Below are 12,781 nucleotides of genomic sequence, written 5' to 3' on the forward strand. Positions count from 1 at the left end.
TGGGAAAACTCAATCAGGATGTCATACGTCTAAATCAAGAGTATGGTTAGACAGAGATCAATCATACACAATCCAATCCAATCCAATCAGAGTACTATCAAGACCTATATAGGAGTTTCTCTTATTCAATAATTATTAAAATTTCTCCAATTCTTATACAATTTTACCAAAATGAACAAACCATAGTTCATAAATAAAATTTCAAATGAAAAAGGGCCAAAAATACACCTGAACTATTCAAAAAAGTTTAAATATACCCCTTATTTACCTATTGGGCTAAAAATACCCTCAGTCCACCTTTTTGGTCCACTACTACCCTTAGAACTAACAACCTTTTATTTTATAATTATTATTATCATTATTAATTATTATGTGTCATCTTTCCGTTGGATAAATTTAAATTTCAACTCATCTATTTTCTCGTTTTCACCCTGACCCGTATTGTAACACCTCTTAAAAATATTGTATATGATGTTCCAATTCTCGATGAAAATGATACTACTTTTGTATTATGACATAACTTTTTATAGGATGATCAATATTAGGTGATTTAAATTTCTGAATAACCCCAATATCATTACCTAAAACTTTTGTGTAGACCTTAGCTTAAGATTCAGAGGCTAAGTAAGACAAATAAATTAATCTTTGCAAGACCTGGTGTTGTGGCAAAATGGAGTGTTTGTAGAAGAAAATTCATATATCACTGTAGATTGCTCCAAATCAGTTGACTCTTGAACGAAATGAAAGAAGACTTCCATAGATACAATTCATAAAAATATCAAATCTAATTAGGAAGTTATCTTGTTCAAACATAGCTCTGAAAAAGGATATTCCGTAAAAAAGAGATTCATCTTACCAACCACAGAAGATCTAGATCTATTTGACATCACCAATGACATCATAATCATCCATTAAATTTTCATATTTTTCTTTATAATTGTTTTAATTATTGTTAGGTCTCTCCTTCACACCTATAAATACCCATCTTATTTCATCATTTTGTTCATCAAACTTTCTCAAGCAACTCTTCTCTCTATACACTTCTTTACTCATTCTGAAAATATAGTTTAGTTCTTAGTAGTGTAGAAATACTATTCCAATGATTCATATATTTTGGGTAGTACACAAAATGCTCCGGAGAGGAGAAAAGGCTAGGATTCAAGAGTGTTCATTAAGTCCTTTGATTCTGAGTAAAACTTCAGATTTCAGGTATGTAAAGCTTCAATGAGAGTATTTCTTCCACTCTCATGCCTAAATTATTTTGGTTATATGATAAATTATGTTTATTTTCTTTAAGCTTTACTCTAAGGTATATGGGTATTGATTCATGGATTCTTTCATCCATGAAACCCTAAATGAATTATCAAAGTCTTTTATTTAATTTAAGTATGAAACTTTATGGGTTTTCATATCATGGTTCCAAATGCATAGATTATTAAGTATTTGAAGTTTAATTATATATCTTATAGTAGCGTATGTAAGGCTTCAATGAGAGTATTTCTTCCACTCTCATGCCTAAATTATTTTGATTATATGATAAATTATATTTATTTTTTTAAGCTTTACTCTAAGGTATGTGGGTATTGATTCATGAATCCTTTCATCTATGAAGCCCAAATGAATTATCAAAGTCTTCTATTTAATTCACGTATGAAACTTTATGAGTTTTCATATTATGATTCAAAATGCATAGATTATTAAGTATTTGAAGTTTAATTACCTGTCTTATATTAGCATATGTAAGGCTTCAATGAGAGTATTTCTTCCACTCTCATGCTTAAATTATTTTGAGTATATGATAGATTATGTTTATTTACCCAATTCTTTTCAAGTTTTACTCTAAGGTATATGAGTGTTTAACCATGGATTCTTCCAGACATGGAGTCCAAAACTCTTTCAACTAAATCTCTTGATTTCAAGTAATATTTTCTTATGGGTAATTCTTATTTCTATTTAATAGCATGAATCACGATTAAACTAATGATTGTTGGTCTATTTTGATGCAAAATAATTTCATATGTATGAATTGATGGTTTGCAAGTATTTTATCTATTTAGCTCTTTAAAAGTTCTGGAAATTCATGGTGGATTATTTAAAACATGATTTTTTTTGATGAATTTCAAAGTATTTATACATAATTTCATTTATATACATGTTTGAAAGTTGAAGTGATTTGAACCTACCTAATTTTATTATGTTTTCAATGAAGTTTAACTTGAAAGTTTTGACTCCAAATGAATATTTATGAAAGTAATGTCTTGACCAAAAGGAAGTCTTATGAATAAAAGAATGATGAAATGCTATGAATGATGGATTCTTTATGCAATAGGGACAATTCTTGCATATTTGAATCACCGAATATTTTAATGAGATATTCTACCGAATATGATATTTTGAAATCTCAAATTATATGTTATGACTATTTTGAAGTATTAAACTATTCCGTGGGATTGACTTAGCACCTAATGGGTCATTGAGGTAGAATTCGATAAGGGAATCCCAGTAGTAACCCCTTGTCACATTAACTATGTGCCAACATAAGAGCCCTTGTAGGCTTAGGCTAATGAATTCATGAAAGCTCTTAAAGTTAAAGTTAAAGAAATGAATGAAGTTGACGGAATTCTATCCGATAAATATTCTCCACGGCCAATGTAGCGGGTTATGTTGGATTCCATGTAATAGCTCGTATGATCTTAAATGTCGGTTATGACCATCTTTCCATAAAATGAATATTTTAAAGGATATCTATATGATTGATTATGCTTGCATTGCATTATGTTTCATATTATATAAATATTTTAATGTTTCCTCAATGTTCATGCATGCCCATATATTTAGTACAATCAAAGTACTAACGCATACTATTTTGGCTACATGATATCATTATGTAGGGATCAGTGCTCCTCCTCGTTCTTCTCCATGTGGCTAGTTGAGATTTCGTTTAAAGGCTACTTTGGTGAGTTTCCATATTTCGGGAACAATACTCTTTTTTCTTTCTAGCTTATGATATGTTGAGACCTCTAGACACTTACTATAATAATTCATTCTATTTTGATTGAAGGTAAGTTAGAGAGTTGTCTTTAACCCCGATAAATCTAAAAGTTAGAAGTATTATTAATTATATGTAAGTTCTGCTTATTTTTTATTATTATTATTTATAAAAGGTTAAATGAATACTAAGAGGCTTGTTTAATACAACAAATTGGGACTTTTTTATCATTACCTATGGCAAGGATTGGGATGCTAAAAAGTAAAGATTAGTAAAAAGACAACAAATTGGGACTTTTTTTTATTTGTGTAATGTGTAATAAATAATAACATCATATCTGTCGGTTTAAGTTTGTATCCGACGTGATGATAATTGAAAAGGGTTCACGAAAAAAATAAAAAGGAGAAGTCCCCATTGTCGTACATCAAACCCTAGTCTCCTTCCCCCTTCTCTCCCTTTCTCAAGGTTAGATCTAAGCTTAGTTTATCCACTTTTATTCTACTGTTAATTCAGTTATACTGCTCTGAAGTTCTTCATGTGTGTTTAAATCACTAATCTTTTTTCCTGGGTAGGAAAATCTGATCAAAATTGTTGGAAAGCAATGTTCCCTTAGTTTTAAGTAGCCTTTTTACCAAGGAAGAAGACTAGAGCTACCATGTCGTGTCTACACTTAATTTCATGTTGTTGATACAGAATGTCTGTTTTGGTTGTTTGCATAGTTTGAATTTCTTATACAGATGCCTCTTTGACATGCCATTACTAAAAAAAAATAAGATACAAAAGTTCGGTTGTTTGCTGCAAGTGCTGGTTTCTTTCTTTTCCTGAAGCCTTTTATCCACAACATTTGTGTCTTGTATGTGCTTAATTATTCCTCAGCACTCTCTGCGATATGCTTTTAGTAGTTTATATATTTCAATTCATTTAAGTGTTTTGTTGTGATTCAGGTAAAAAAATGTCTGATCCTTCAAAGGTCGTTCATGTTCGCAATGTGGGGCATGAGATCTCAGAGGTAGAGTTGTAGGATCTTTCATAATGATTAGTTGTGTCCGTTGTTTTTGTTTGATAGGTATCTACTTTATGTGTGATCTTTGAGCTCCAAATTTTCGTAAGCAAGCTGTTTTTGTTGTCGGTTAATGCCTTTGTTATTAAGAATTAAGTATTTTTAGTGTTTGACATCCTTGCCTTTACATCATTTTAAGCTTTAGTTCCTATGTATATAATTAGTATAAATGAAAATGCTTTACTCCTGAGTCCTTATACACAGGGAAGAAAGAACTATGTATAAAACAGACAGTACCTTTTCTCTATTTTTTGTTTTTTGACAAGTGATGTACATTCTTTAATCAAAGAGCAAGGTATCTGATGTAGTGGTGTTTTGAAAAAAAATTAAATAGTGAAACAGATGCAGAAAGAAAGTCGCTATGTGCATTCTTACAATTCAGTCTGTATGTTCCATACCCCTCTCTGAACTTCTTGAAAAGGTGAATCAATCAAAATATATTTCGTGGGGCACATCCCAGGGTGGTGTGGATGTGGGTGTGGGGAGCTGAAGTGTCTATAGATCTCTTGAAGGTCAAGTTACTGCTGTTTTTTTACCTCTCAGCTCTTAGTTTATGGCCTAGACTGAGTTTTGAAAGACAATCAGTTTGGATTGATCTGGCTTCTGTAGTGATAGTGTTTATTCATCTCTTCTGAAAGGGCGGTACTCTTTTTGCTTTAGTAATACTTAACATTGGATCTGAAAATGGAGAGAATTACTTCCTTTATATTCATTAATTTGGGATCAATTAGATCTTTCTCCAACTCCAGGTACCCAAAAACTATGGACATGTTGGAAAATAATTGATATGCACAGGAGTTTGATTTTTTGTTCTTTTCCAGAATGACTTGCTTCAACTATTCCAACCATTTGGCGTCATTACCAAACTTGTAATGCTTAGGGCAAAAAATCAGGTGTTTTTTTATATACTTGCACACTGAATGACCCTCATAAATTTATTAAATTACTGGTTCTAATTTTTTTTAGTAATTTGTGCCTTTAGGCCCTCTTGCAAATGCAAGATGTACCTTCAGCTGTAAAGGCATTGCAATTCTACTCAAATGTTCAACCCAGCATAAGGTACCATGTACGAGAGAAACTAGTATTCCGTTTGGAGAACTCTATGTGAAACTTTTTGAATCATCTGTGTTTTCCAAGCTTTAAGCTGCACAGTTCTTATCAGTATGTTCTGTAGGACCTTGATTTTGACTTGTTTTCTTGTCCTATAGGGGGAGGAATGTTTACATTCAGTTTTCATCTCACCAAGAACTGACAACTATGGATCAAAATGCACAAGGCCGTGGAGATGAGGTCAGGGATGTCCCTTTTTGAATGTTGGTTTTTGGATCACTGATATTGAACTTAGTCCTATACAGTACTGGGTGATTTACTGAATTTCTTCCGTCCTCCCTAAGACATGAGTTCGAGCTAACTGTATTTATATTATTATTCTTTTTAATCCCGACATGCATTTATCAGCTTCATGGTAAATTGAGTTTGTTTTTTGTTTTTGATAAGAGAGTTGCTACTATGATTTATTCATTCTACAGAATATCTAAGCAGAAGTTTTCGCTCTATGACGGCGGTACTGAAGAATGAAGAGTAGTTTAAGGCTAATTTTGTTTTTTACAAATAATTAATGAAGTTCATTGGGATGCGAAATGACTATCTCTGTGCATGTGATGACTCTAATGAGAACATGCCAAAATCTCAAGTAGCATACCTCAACAACTTTTAAGAAAGAATACTAGAATGATGTGATGTCTAGCGCAAATTATGGAAATCAATGATTACACTAATGTGATAGACTAATAAGCTTCGACTTGCAACATTTCACTACCTTAAGCTGCTTGAGTGATTCTTCTCTTGCAAATGTCTATTAATAAAAATTCTACAATGCGGATAAAGGTGTTCAAGTCTTGCTGACTAGCCATACAAGCAGAATAGTCTAATGGCTTGTTACTTGCATTGTGCCAAATCTATTTTTTGGGGGGTTGGCCGTGTGTGTGTGTGGGGGGGGGGGGTTGGCTATGCTATGTTGTTTTTGAAAACTGATTCTTTCAGTGCAGAACTTCAGTATAATTCTTTAAAAACTGTAGGCTTCTTTGTACAGGCAATGTTAATACCTCTTGATGACTTGAAAGAGAAAGCAGGCTACTGAATCCATAAGATAACTGTAATCAGAAGAGGGATATGGGAAGGATCAGATGACTGTGTTCTATTAAAGCATGTGACGGTGCTCTATTAAAGCATGTGAGGGCCCACCGTAGCCACCAGTTTTCCTACTTCCCAGTATCCTCTCCAATCATCATATTGATCTGACTGACTATATCCAAAAGCAGGAAGAAACATCATTGCTGTTCTTAAAATAATCTGATTGCTTCTTTCAGTTTTACCTGATGCAACACTTTCCCAGAAGGCGCAAAAGATTTCTGGAAGTGTCACTTTGTATGAATAATTAGGAGACATGACACGGATGATAAAGATTATGCACTGGATTAACAATGTAAAAGTCAATAGTTATACCTTTCTGTATTCTCTTGTTTACTATCTTGCTCTTTTGTCATTATCTCTTGCTTCGTGATCTGTCTTTATGCCTTTCTTTTAGTGCTGAACCAAGATGAAGCATTTCTTTTGTGTTCTTCTTTCTCCTTTCTGTCATCTATTTCTCTCTATTCATTTCTTCTCTTCTCTCTATGCTGCTTTGCTGTTCGGCTCTCTCTGGACTCTCAGCCTAATCGAATTCTCTTAGTCACAATACATCACATGCTATACCCTATAACCGTGGATGTGCTGCATCAAGTGTTTTCTCCACATGGATTTGTAGAGAAGATTGTCACATTTCAGAAGTCGGCTGGTCAGCACCTTCAAGTTTCTCTCTCTTTCTCTCTCTCTATGTTCTCACTTGTTCATGATTTGTTTCTTGTTTTGGATTTAAGACTATTTGGAATTTATGGAAGGATCAAGAGTGGAATGAGGATTTCTTGTTGTATCATAGGACTCCAATTTATGGATGTAAATCATTTTGGTTTTGTTCTTATTACTCTATTGTTTCATGGAGTATATTTGAACTTTTAAGAATTATGCTTGCATTCTTGGCCATATCTTGCGTAACTCTCGTTTCTTATGATATTTCTATGAACGTAGGTTTTCAAGCTTTAATCTAGTATCAATTACAACAGAGTGCTGTTTCTGCAAGGAACTCACTTCAGGTGTGTTTGTGATTTATAAAGATCACATGATTTATATGGGCCCTTTCAGGTTGTTTTATCATTTGAGATAAAATAAGCTTTAGTGCATACAATTTTCTCGTAGGGGCGTAATATATATGATGGCTGCTGTCAGCTTGACATACAGTTCTCTAAGTAGGTTTCAGCTCAATCTAAAATTTATGTTACTCTCTTCTCTGCATGCAAATGTTTCCATATTTTCTCTCATTTACTGTGATGGATGTCTTAACCATAAATTTGTTTGTGATTCAGCCTAGATGAATTGCAAGTGAACTACAATAATGAACGTTCAAGGTATTTTGTTCAATTCCATTTCGAACCCCCCCCCCCCAAAAAAAAAAAAAAAAAAAAACACCTCCCCCATGCCTTATTAAAGAAGCTTTTATCTTCAGCTTCGTTGGGATAATATTAATGTTGTGCTTTTACATTTCTGAGTAGGGACTTCACTAACCCAAATCTACCATCAGAACAGAAGGGCAAATCTTCTCAAGTAGTTTGTCTTGTCCTATTATTTTTTTTTGGTCAAGTCTTGTCTTATTATTACTAGGGAAGTGTGTTTTCAACATGAGTTTGACTTGAATATTTTTCGTGTGACAGCAAGGATATGGGGACGTGTATTCCTTCCAAGGTCCTGGAGCTCATCCAGGTGCTCACCGCATATCCTATTGTAGTCGATGCTAAATATTATTCTAGTTTGCTTACTGTAATTCTTCTTTTTGGTTTTCCAGGTGGATTTCCTCAGGTGTGCATCTATCTCATCTTCTTTAAAGTATTTAAACATCTGGCACTTATTTACTCTGGGTAGCTGAGTGTGACGTCAACGCACTTTTGCTCCTTACATTAATTGTTCTTTCCCCTGTACTGTTAATATCTTTTGTTATTGGTAATTTTTATGAAGTATTTATCGATTATTATTATCATCATTATGCACAATAGATAGTATGTGAAAAATGATTAATGATGACAGAGCTGCATTTTCTGCTTCTAATGACCCCCCTCCCCCATACCCCCAACCCCACCCAAATCTATCACTCTGTCTGTCGTGTTTAAACAAATTCTACAATCACACCTCAATTCAAAACTAGTTAGGTTTTGTCATTTATATCTCTTGCAAGACTAAAAGATTCCTGGCAAACATTAGTAAATGTGCTCACATTATTAAAATTCAATCCCAACTAATTGGTGTTGCCTATATGAATTTGTTTCTTCTATTGTGCTCTATTTTTCGCTAAACCTACATAGATTCCAAGAGGTCATAGGTCTTCGGAGACAACTTCCTTGGTCTACCTTATCCTAGTTTAGCATCATCAATCACCATGGTTTCATATTAAATATTGGTGCATCTGGAGATCAATAGAGAATGTGGCCAATCATCTTAAGAAACCTTCTCTTGCCTTTTCCTTGATATGTGCTTCTTGCATCTTCTGTCAAAGTGATTATTTCTAGTCTTGCTTAATCTGATATAGGACACACATCTATTCTTTCCATTCGTGTTTTTGTGACACTTATCTTGTGGATATGTTGGGTCTTGGAGCCCAACATTATCTCATATTACATTGTTGATTTTTACAACGTTCTATCTACATTTCACTTTGGTAGGTATTCCATTGTCATATACTCCCTCTGGTCCATATTAAGTGAATTGTTGGGGTGTGGCACACCCTTTACGAAAAATATTTAAGGACATAATTTGAAGTCTACTTTCCACTATTATCCTTTTGATTATTTCCAAACTGATCTTTTAGAAAATGTTAAGTAGTCAAGAACCTCATCAAATGAAAGTGTAAATATGGAAAAAAGTCCCAACAATTTTCTTGAACTTTGAATAATTCACTTATTTTGAACTATGAAAAAAGTCCCAACAATTCACTTAATATGGATTAGAGGGAGTAACACTCTAGTAACACTTCTCCATTTCAATATTTTGATTTTATGTGTAATAGCTTCGTTTATCTTACCATTCTACTGGAACAATGAACCTAGATATCTGAATAAGATTTGTTTATGCACCGCAATCCTATCTAATTTCACGTCTACTCATTCTTATATTGTCTAAATTTGCAGTGTATATATTTGATATTTCCTCTGCTAATCTTAAATCCTTACTCTTTAGAGTAGCTTTCAATAGTTCAAGCTTTTGGCTGATACCCTTCACCAGTTTATTCAAATATAACACAATAAATAGCTAGTTTAGTCAATTATAACACAACAAATAGCATCTCCTATTGGACCTCATCCTGTATAACCATTGGGTAACTCGTCCATAACTAGGGTAAACGAATTGCCCATCTCTGGTGTAAATCCACGATTGTAAGAATCTTCTACCATTGTTGGTATATATATATATATATATATATATATATATATATATATATATATATATATATAGAGAGAGAGAGAGAGAGAGAGAGAGAGAGAGAGAGAGAGAGAGAGAGAGAGAGAGAGAGAGAGAATTCTCTTCTTCTACGTCACCCACCAAAACGGACTTTTTATGGCACTATCATACGATTCCTCTAGGTCAACAAACCTTCCTCTTGCTATATATTTTCATCAGTTTTCTTAGCAAGAATATAATCTCCATTGCAAATCTGCGATGCATAAATTCAAACTGTTTCTTTGTCACTCACATATTGTTTCAAAGTCTACCCCGTCTCTTTTCCAACGTCATTATATTGCTGATAAGCTTAATGCCAACAATAGTTTCCAAAATTTTGAATTTCTCATTTGCTCTTATATATTGAAATCAAGGCATTCTTTCTTCACTTGTTGGGCATCCTTCCACTTCTTAGTAGTATTAGATATTTTGGTAAATCATACTACAACATCTCCAAGATACTTCGAAACCTCTATCAAGATACATCTTGTTCACAAGCTTTTCTAATCCTCATACTTTTCTTGCCATACTTTACTTCCTAATTCTATGGTATAGCTTAAGTTTCTATCAAGCATAGATGTTGTAGATATTTTAAGTTATCATCGTGATTCAAGTTGAAGAATTGATCAAAACAGCCTCTCGATATCTCCTTGATCTCATTCTCTTTAATATACTTCATCTTGTTTTAAGTTCTTGTTCATCTTCTTTCTTAGGCGCGCCTAATTTGTACGTTTCTTTCTCCCCTTCCGGAGTCCCTAGCGGGTACAAGCCATTAGGGCTTCTCCTTGCGCTATGCTTACCTTCTTTTCTTCCCTCTTAACTCTCTTATATTTGGTAACTTCCTATAACACAACCTTTTGCTTTAATATCTCTTTGAGCCTCCACATTCCACCACAAGGATTCTTATGGTTTGAGGTTCTAACTGTTCCTTTTTTTGTTTTATGATAAGGTCCTAAGTATTCTAGACACACCTAATACTTAGAGCCCGTTTGGATTGACTTATAAGTTGTTTTCAACTTTTTTGAGTGTTTGACTGGCTAACCTAAAGCCACTGTGCTTAAAATAAGCCCCAAAAAATTATTGGTTCTGTTTGGCTTAGACTATCTAAAGCAGCTTATAAGCTGAAAATAACTTATAAGCTGTTTAAAATAAACTAAGCCAAACAGGCTATTAATTTGCTACTTAATTCAACCTTAACATTTCCTTCCTCAAGATGTATGCATCTCATCTACGTTCCACGCTCCCCCCTCTTATTTTTTCCTAAAACACTAATTGGTTTGTACCTTAAGTGGCAACTACTGTATTTGAATTGCTTGCAACTCATCTCGTTTTTTTCTCTTTACTCCTTCAATTGACGTCAAGACACCAATTATGATGAGTGATCATGGGTTCTCATGGTATAACTTCGTAGTCCTTACATGTGGTCCTATCACACCTTTTGGCCTTTTCAAAAGTCTATTTGACTATGGTTATATTATATGTACTCTTAAATGTTGCAGGTATGATACCTTCGTAACATGTACTCTTAAAGCAAACTGTAAGATATCCTTTCCTTCATCATTCCTAGAACAATAACAATATCCTCATATTTGGTCGAAACCATCGCTGTATCTAACGACATGACCATTTAGATCTTCCCTAATAAAGATTTGTTCGTCATTTAGAATCTGTGTCTATCTTCTCAAAATTTAGTTTTCATTTTTTGCAGCTCAGGCAACTGATGATATTAATTGTCTCATCTTCCAATACAAGCCTTAATGAGATAATCATACCAACTATTTTTTACGTCTTCTTTTATCCCTAAGTTGTGGTTCTGCAATGATTTCCATCTTGTTCGTATCTGTACCTATAACATAATATAGAGTTTACCCATGATGCTACCCCCCCCCCCCCCCAAGTAGTAGCAGTAAGAAGCACTTCTAAGTTTGTTTTCACATTGTTCAAGTAGATGGGAAATGCTGAAGCAATTGCTGCTGCGTTTGCTGGTGGTTTGCCACCTGGAATAAGCGGGACAAATGACAGATGTACTATTCTTGTTTCTAATTTAAATTCAGATGTAAGCTTCTGTTCTTTATCCTAGTATGAATACCATAAGATTTTTTCTCTTTATAATTTTATTACTTCTAAATGTCACTCTACTATCTTGATATTTTCTTCTGATTTTTTTTCCTATTCGCAGAGAATAAATGAGGACAAACTTTTTAATCTGTGCTCCCTTTATGGAAATATTGTAAGCATTAAGATTCTGCGCAATAAACCAGATCATGCTCTGGTTCAGATGGGTGATGGGTTCCAAGCCGAGCTTGCTGTTCACTTTTTGAAGGTCTGGTTGATATTCTCTTCCGGATCTGTTTTGTTTGGACTTGGGAGGTTATTTTGATTTGTTCCACTTGGTATCAGCTATCTAGATACCTTTTGAAGCATCCAATAACTTCTCTGCTTCTACTTTTCCTTCACATGAACATCTGAATTATGTCGATGGTTTACTATTCTCAATTGTCTCACTTTACATTAGCCCTTATCTTTTACTTCCTTTTAGTCTCTACGATTATGCATTATACTGAAGCTTCTGTCAATTTCCTCCCCTGGATTTGGATATAGGGTGCCATGTTATTTGAAAAGCGTCTGGAAGTCAACTTCTCAAAGCATCCCAATATTACTACAGGACCGGACACACATGAGTACTCAAATTCAAATCTCAACCGCTTTAACCGTAATGCTGCTAAGAACTATAGGTACTGCTGCTCCCCTACCAAGATGATCCACCTATCCTCCTTACCCCAGGACGTAACAGAGGCAGAGATTATGGCACATTTGGAGGAGCATGGTCCCATCATCAATAGTAAGCTTTTTGAGATGAATGGCAAACAGCAGGCTCTTGTTCTTTTTGAAAAGGAGGAGCAGGCAACTGAGGCACTCGTATGCAAAAATGCTACATCTCTTGGTAGCTCAACCATCCGGATTTCATTTTCTCAGTTACAGAGCATCTGAGAAGCCTTTTGTGATAGGATCAGTAAGGAGTCAATGCCATTGTATACACAATACTGACAACGATGTAATGTGCTTTCACTGATTTGTGGTTTTAGTTTCTGCTGCCTTATGTACTCTTTTTCCCTCTACTAGTGCTTATACTTTATTTTCTTTCTGCA

General features: G+C 34.1%; 1 pseudogene across 1 annotated transcript; it reads left to right on the forward strand.

The window, feature by feature from the left end:
- Positions 1 to 3,329: 3,329 nt before the first annotated feature.
- Positions 3,330 to 12,781, forward strand: LOC129870286 (polypyrimidine tract-binding protein homolog 3-like; annotated as a pseudogene). The gene is made up of 15 exons (XR_008762064.1): positions 3,330 to 3,454; positions 3,934 to 3,998; positions 4,871 to 4,942; positions 5,032 to 5,108; positions 5,258 to 5,339; positions 6,762 to 6,885; positions 7,176 to 7,240; positions 7,344 to 7,393; positions 7,511 to 7,552; positions 7,697 to 7,748; positions 7,856 to 7,904; positions 7,987 to 8,000; positions 11,581 to 11,688; positions 11,812 to 11,955; positions 12,234 to 12,781. The product of XR_008762064.1 is annotated as a polypyrimidine tract-binding protein homolog 3-like (transcript).

This window comes from Solanum dulcamara, chromosome 10 (genome assembly GCF_947179165.1).
Source record: "Solanum dulcamara chromosome 10, daSolDulc1.2, whole genome shotgun sequence".
Taxonomy (NCBI): domain Eukaryota; kingdom Viridiplantae; phylum Streptophyta; class Magnoliopsida; order Solanales; family Solanaceae; genus Solanum; species Solanum dulcamara.